The sequence below is a fragment of the Mixophyes fleayi genome, chromosome 1, assembly GCF_038048845.1.
Source record: "Mixophyes fleayi isolate aMixFle1 chromosome 1, aMixFle1.hap1, whole genome shotgun sequence".
Taxonomy (NCBI): Eukaryota; Metazoa; Chordata; class Amphibia; order Anura; family Limnodynastidae; genus Mixophyes; species Mixophyes fleayi.
Genome location: NC_134402.1, coordinates 63,902,278 through 63,907,277, shown reverse-complemented (window position 1 = coordinate 63,907,277; position 5,000 = coordinate 63,902,278). Strand labels below are relative to the sequence as shown.

At 44.8% G+C, this 5,000-nt stretch overlaps 7 non-coding genes and 17 pseudogenes across 7 annotated transcripts; all 24 read right to left on the bottom strand.

Moving 5' to 3' along the window:
• LOC142120317 (5S ribosomal RNA) overlaps positions 1 to 9 on the bottom strand; it is a 119-nt pseudogene extending 110 nt beyond the window's left edge.
• An 82-nt stretch (positions 10 to 91) lies between these two features.
• On the bottom strand, positions 92 to 210 carry LOC142115987 (5S ribosomal RNA; annotated as a pseudogene).
• An 84-nt stretch (positions 211 to 294) lies between these two features.
• LOC142136279 (5S ribosomal RNA) lies at positions 295 to 413 on the bottom strand (annotated as a pseudogene).
• A 286-nt stretch (positions 414 to 699) lies between these two features.
• LOC142121990 (5S ribosomal RNA) lies at positions 700 to 818 on the bottom strand. Its single transcript, XR_012684030.1, has one exon. It is a non-coding gene; the product is annotated as a 5S ribosomal RNA (ribosomal RNA).
• An 83-nt stretch (positions 819 to 901) lies between these two features.
• LOC142131681 (5S ribosomal RNA) lies at positions 902 to 1,019 on the bottom strand (annotated as a pseudogene).
• An 83-nt stretch (positions 1,020 to 1,102) lies between these two features.
• On the bottom strand, positions 1,103 to 1,221 carry LOC142129642 (5S ribosomal RNA). Its single transcript, XR_012685906.1, has one exon. It is a non-coding gene; the product is annotated as a 5S ribosomal RNA (ribosomal RNA).
• Positions 1,222 to 1,305: 84 nt separating this feature from the next.
• Positions 1,306 to 1,424, bottom strand: LOC142135044 (5S ribosomal RNA; annotated as a pseudogene).
• An 84-nt stretch (positions 1,425 to 1,508) lies between these two features.
• Positions 1,509 to 1,627, bottom strand: LOC142136144 (5S ribosomal RNA; annotated as a pseudogene).
• Positions 1,628 to 1,713: 86 nt separating this feature from the next.
• Positions 1,714 to 1,832, bottom strand: LOC142112657 (5S ribosomal RNA). Its single transcript, XR_012681263.1, has one exon. It is a non-coding gene; the product is annotated as a 5S ribosomal RNA (ribosomal RNA).
• Positions 1,833 to 1,916: 84 nt separating this feature from the next.
• Positions 1,917 to 2,035, bottom strand: LOC142136481 (5S ribosomal RNA; annotated as a pseudogene).
• An 85-nt stretch (positions 2,036 to 2,120) lies between these two features.
• LOC142119894 (5S ribosomal RNA) lies at positions 2,121 to 2,239 on the bottom strand (annotated as a pseudogene).
• An 84-nt stretch (positions 2,240 to 2,323) lies between these two features.
• On the bottom strand, positions 2,324 to 2,442 carry LOC142134812 (5S ribosomal RNA; annotated as a pseudogene).
• An 84-nt stretch (positions 2,443 to 2,526) lies between these two features.
• On the bottom strand, positions 2,527 to 2,645 carry LOC142117528 (5S ribosomal RNA; annotated as a pseudogene).
• An 84-nt stretch (positions 2,646 to 2,729) lies between these two features.
• Positions 2,730 to 2,848, bottom strand: LOC142136912 (5S ribosomal RNA). Its single transcript, XR_012687581.1, has one exon. It is a non-coding gene; the product is annotated as a 5S ribosomal RNA (ribosomal RNA).
• Positions 2,849 to 2,933: 85 nt separating this feature from the next.
• Positions 2,934 to 3,052, bottom strand: LOC142123081 (5S ribosomal RNA; annotated as a pseudogene).
• Positions 3,053 to 3,137: 85 nt separating this feature from the next.
• LOC142135011 (5S ribosomal RNA) lies at positions 3,138 to 3,256 on the bottom strand (annotated as a pseudogene).
• An 84-nt stretch (positions 3,257 to 3,340) lies between these two features.
• LOC142120615 (5S ribosomal RNA) lies at positions 3,341 to 3,459 on the bottom strand (annotated as a pseudogene).
• Positions 3,460 to 3,542: 83 nt separating this feature from the next.
• LOC142121398 (5S ribosomal RNA) lies at positions 3,543 to 3,661 on the bottom strand (annotated as a pseudogene).
• Positions 3,662 to 3,744: 83 nt separating this feature from the next.
• LOC142124866 (5S ribosomal RNA) lies at positions 3,745 to 3,863 on the bottom strand (annotated as a pseudogene).
• Positions 3,864 to 4,151: 288 nt separating this feature from the next.
• Positions 4,152 to 4,270, bottom strand: LOC142113420 (5S ribosomal RNA). Its single transcript, XR_012681539.1, has one exon. It is a non-coding gene; the product is annotated as a 5S ribosomal RNA (ribosomal RNA).
• Positions 4,271 to 4,354: 84 nt separating this feature from the next.
• Positions 4,355 to 4,473, bottom strand: LOC142126190 (5S ribosomal RNA; annotated as a pseudogene).
• Positions 4,474 to 4,557: 84 nt separating this feature from the next.
• On the bottom strand, positions 4,558 to 4,676 carry LOC142113409 (5S ribosomal RNA). Its single transcript, XR_012681528.1, has one exon. It is a non-coding gene; the product is annotated as a 5S ribosomal RNA (ribosomal RNA).
• An 85-nt stretch (positions 4,677 to 4,761) lies between these two features.
• Positions 4,762 to 4,880, bottom strand: LOC142136734 (5S ribosomal RNA). The gene has a single exon (XR_012687522.1). It is a non-coding gene; the product is annotated as a 5S ribosomal RNA (ribosomal RNA).
• Positions 4,881 to 4,964: 84 nt separating this feature from the next.
• The window catches only part of LOC142115512 (5S ribosomal RNA), a 119-nt pseudogene continuing 83 nt past the window's right edge, over positions 4,965 to 5,000 (bottom strand).

Here is a 5,000-nt window from a genome sequence, read left to right as displayed (position 1 = left end):
GCTGTAGGTATTGGTTTCCTAATGACCTACATCTCTTATACATCTCAAATCCAGCTTCGAAGGAAGCCGGAACAAGAGAAAATAAAAAAAAGGCCTACAGCACCTGGTATTCCCAGATGGTCTCCCATTCAAGTACTAACCAGGCCTGACCCTGCTTAGCTTCCAAGATCAGATGAGATTGGGCTTGTTCAGGGTGGTGTGGCTGTATGTATTGTTTTCCTAATGACCTACATCTCTTATACATCTCAAAACCAGCATTGAAGGAAGCCGGAACAAGAGAAAATAAAAAAAAAAGGCCTAAAGCACCTGGTATTCATAGGTGGTCTCCCATCCAAGTACTAACCAGGCCCGACCCTACTTAGCATCCAAGATCAGATGAGATTGTGCTTGTTCAGGGTGGTGTGGTTATAGTATTGGTTTCCTAATGACCTACATCTCTTATACATCTCAAAACCAGCTTTGCAGGAAGCCGGAACAAGAGAAAATAAAAAAAACAATCATACAGCATCTGGTATTCCCAGTTGGTCTCCTATCCAAGTACTAACGAGGCCCGGCCCTGCTTAGCTTTCAAGATCAGACGAGATTAGGCTTATTCAGGGTGGTGTGTCTGTAGGTATTGGCTTCCTAATGACCTACATCTCTTATACATCTCAAAACCAGCATTGAAGGAAGCCGGAACAAGAGAAAATAAAAAAAAATGGCCTACAGCACCTGGTATTCCCAGGTGGTCTCCCATCCAAGTACTAACCAGGCCCGGTCCTGCTTAGCTTCCAAGATCAGATGAGATTGGGCTTGTTCAGGGTGGTGTGGCTGTAGGTATTGGTTTTCTAATGACCTACATGTCTTATACATCTCAAAACCAGCATTGAAGGAAGCCGGAACAAGAGAAAATAAAAAAAAAGGCCTACAGCTTCTGGTATTCCCAGGTGGTCTCCCATCCAAGTACTAACCAGGCCCGGCCCTGCTTAGCTTCCAAGATCAGATGAGATTGGGCTTGTTCAGGGGGTGTGGCTATAGTATTGGATTCCTAAAGACCTACATCTCTTATACATCTCAAATCCAGCTTCGAAGGAAGCCGGAACAAGAGAAAATAAAAAAAAAAGGCCTACAGCACCTGGTATTCCCAGGTGGTCTCCCATCCAAGTACTAACCAGGCCCAGCCCTGCTTATCTTCCAAGATCAGACGAGATTGGGCTTGTTCAGGGTGGTGTGGCTGTATGTATTGGTTTCCTAATGACCTACATCTCTTATACATCTCAAAACCAGCATTGAAGGAAGCCGGAACAAGAGAAAATAAAAAAAAAAGGCCTACAGCACCTGATATTTATAGGTGGTCTCCCATCCAAGTACTAACCAGGCCCAACCCTACTTAGCATCCAAGATCAGATGAGATTGGGCTTGTTCAGGGTGGTGTGGTTATAGTATTGGTTTCCTAATGACCTACATCTCTTATACATCTCAAAACCAGCTTTGAAGGAAGCCGGAACAAGAGAAAATAAAAAAAAAATATCATACAGCATCTGGTATTCCCAGTTGGTCTCCTATCCAAGTACTAACCAGGCCCGGCCCTGCTTAGCTTTCAAGATCAGACGAGATTGGGCTTATTCAGGGTGGTGTGTCTGTAGGTATTGGCTTCCTAATGACCTACATCTCTTATACATCTCAAAACCAGCATTGAAGGAAGTCGGAACAAGAGAAAATAAAAAATAAAAAGGCCTACAGCACCTGGTATTCCCAGGTGGTCTACCACCCAAGTACTAACCAGGCCCGGCCCTGCTTAGCTTCTAAGATCAGATGAGATTGGGCTTGTTCAGGGTGGTGTGGCTGTAGGTGTTGGTTTCCTCATGACCTACATCTCTTATACATCTCAAAACCAGCATTGAAGGAAGTCGGAACAAGAGAAAATATAAAAAAATTGCCTACAACACCTGGTATTCCCAGGTGGTCTCCCATCCAAGTACTAACCAGGGACGGCGCTGCTTAGCTTCCAAGATCAGATGATATTGAGCTTGTTCAGGGTGGTGTGGCTGTAGGTATTGTTTTTCTAATGACCTACATCTCTTATACATCTCAAAACCAGCATTGAAGGAAGACGGAACAAGAGAAAATAAAAAAAAAAAGGCCTACAGCACCTGGTATTCCCAGGTGGTCTCCCATCCAAGTACTAACCAGTCCCGGCCCTGCTTTGCTTCCAAGATCAGATGAGATTGGGCTTGTTCAGGGTGGTGTGGCTGTGGGTATTGGTTTCCTAATGACCTACATCTCTTATACATCTCAAAACCAGCATTGAAGGAAGCCGGAACAAGAGAAAATAAAAAAAAAAGGCCTACAGCACCTAGTATTCCCAGGTCGTCTCCCATCCAAGTACTAACCAGGCCCGGTCCTGCTTTGCTTCCAATATCAGACGAGATTGGGCTTGTGCAGGGTGGTGTGGCTGTAGGTATTTGCTTCCTAATGACCTACATCTCTTATACATCTGAAAACCAGAATTGAAGGAAGTCGGAACAAGAGAAAATAAAAAAAAATTGCCTACAGCACCTGGTATTTCCAGGTGGTCTCCCATCCAAGTACTAACCAGGCCCGGCCCTGCTTAGCTTCCAAGATCAGACGAGATTTGGCTTGTTCAGGGTGGTGTGGCTGTAGGTATTGGTTTCCTAATGACCTACATCTCTTATACATCTCAAATCCAGCTTCGAAGGAAGCCGGAACAAGAGAAAATAAAAAAAAAAGGCCTACAGCACCTGGTATTCCCAGGTGGTCTCCCATCCAAGTACTAACCAAGCCCAGCCCTGCTTAGCTTCCAAGATCAGACGAGATTGGGCTTGTTCAGGGTGGTGTGGCTGTATGTATTGGTTTCCTAATGACCTACATCTCTTATACATCTCAAAACCAGCATTGAAGGAAGCCGGAACAAGAGAAAATAAAAAAAAAAAGGCCTATAGCACCTGGTATTCATAGGTGGTCTCCCATCCAAGTACTAACCAGGCCCAACCCTGCTTAGCATCCAAGATCAGATGAGATTGGGCTTGTTCAGGGTGGTGTGGTTATAGTATTGGTTTCCTAATGACCTACATCTCTTATACATCTCAAAACCAGCTTTGAAGGAAGCCGGAACAAGAGAAAATAAAAAAAAATAAATCATACAGCATCTGGTATTCCCAGTTGGTCTCCTATCCAAGTACTAACCAGGCCCGGCCCTGCTTAGCTTTCAAGACCAGACGAGATTGGGCTTATTCAGGGTGGTGTGGCTGTAGGTATTGGTTTTCTAATGACCTACATGTCTTATACAACTCAAAACCAGCTTCGAAGAAAGCCGGAACAAGAGAAAATAAAAAAAAACTGCCTACAGCACCTGGTATTCCCAGGTGGTCTACCACCCAAGTACTAACCAGGCCCGGCGCTGCTTAGCTTTCAAGATCAGATGAGATTGGGCTTGTTCAGGGTGGTGTGGCTGTAGGTGTTGGTTTCCTCATGACCTACATCACTTATACATCTCAAAACCAGCTTCGAAGGAAGCCGGAACAAGAGAAAATAAAAAAAAAGGCCTACAGCTTCTGGTATTCCCAGGTGGTCTCCCATCCAAGTACTAACCAGGCCCGGCCCTGCTTAGCTTCCAAGATCAGATGAGATTGGGCTTGTTCAGGGTGGTGCTGCTGTAGGTATTGGTTTCCTAAAGACCTACATCTCTTATACATCTCAAATCCAGCTTCGAAGGAAGCCGGAACAAGAGAAAATAAAAAAAAAGGCCTACAGCACCTGGTATTACCAGGTGGTCTCCCATCCAAGTACTAACCAGGCCCAACCCTGCTTAGCATCCAAGATCAGATGAGATTGGGCTTGTTCAGGGTGGTGTGGTTATAGCATTGGTTTCCTAATGACCTACATCTCTTATACATCTCAAAACCAGCTTTGAAGGAAGCCGGAACAAGAGAAAATAAAAAAAAAAAAATCATACAGCATCTGGTATCCCCAGTTGGTCTCCTATCCAAGTACTAACCAGGCCCGGCCCTGCTTATCTTTCAAGATCAGATGAGATTGGGCTTATTCAGGGTGTTGTGTCTGTAGGTATTGGCTTCCTAATGACCTACATCTCTTATACATCTCAAAACCAGCATTGAAGGAAGTCGGAACAAGAGAAAATAAAAAAAAATGGCCTACAGCACCTGGTATTCCCAGGTGGTCTCCCATCCAAGTACTAACCAGGCCTGGTCCTGCTTAGCTTCCAAGATCAGATGAGATTGGGCTTGTTCAGGGTGGTGTGGCTGTAGGTATTGGTTTTCTAATGACCTACATGTCTTATACATCTCAAAACCAGCTTCGAAGGAAGCCGGAACAAGAGAAAATATAAAAAAATTGCCTACAGCACCTGGTATTCCCAGTTGGTCTCCTATCCAAGTACTAACCAGGCCCGGCCCTGCTTAGCTTTCAAGATCAGACGAGATTGGGCTTATTCAGGGTGGTGTGTCTGTAGGTATTGGCTTCCTAATGACCTACATCTCTTATACATCTCAAAACCAGCATTGAAGGAAGTCGGAACAAGAGAAAATAAAAAAAAATGGCCTACAGCACCTGGTATTCCCAGGTGGTCTCCCATCCAAGTACTAACCAGGCCTGGTCCTGCTTAGCTTCCAAGATCAGATGAGATTGGGCTTGTTCAGGGTGGTGTGGCTGTAGGTATTGGTTTTCTAATGACCTACATGTCTTATACATCTCAAAACCAGCTTCGAAGGAAGCCGGAACAAGAGAAAATAAAAAAAAATTTGCCTACAGCACCTGGAATTCCCAGGTGGTCTACCACCCAAGTACTAACCAGGCCCGGCCCTGCTTAGCTTCCAAGATCAGATGAGATTGGGCTTGTTCAGGGTGGTGTGGCTGTAGGTGTTGCTTTCCTCATGACCTACATCTCTTATACATCTCAAAACCAGCATTGAAGGAAGTCGGAACAAGAGAAAATAAAAAAAAATTGCCTACAGCACCTGGTATTTCCAGGTGGTCTCCCA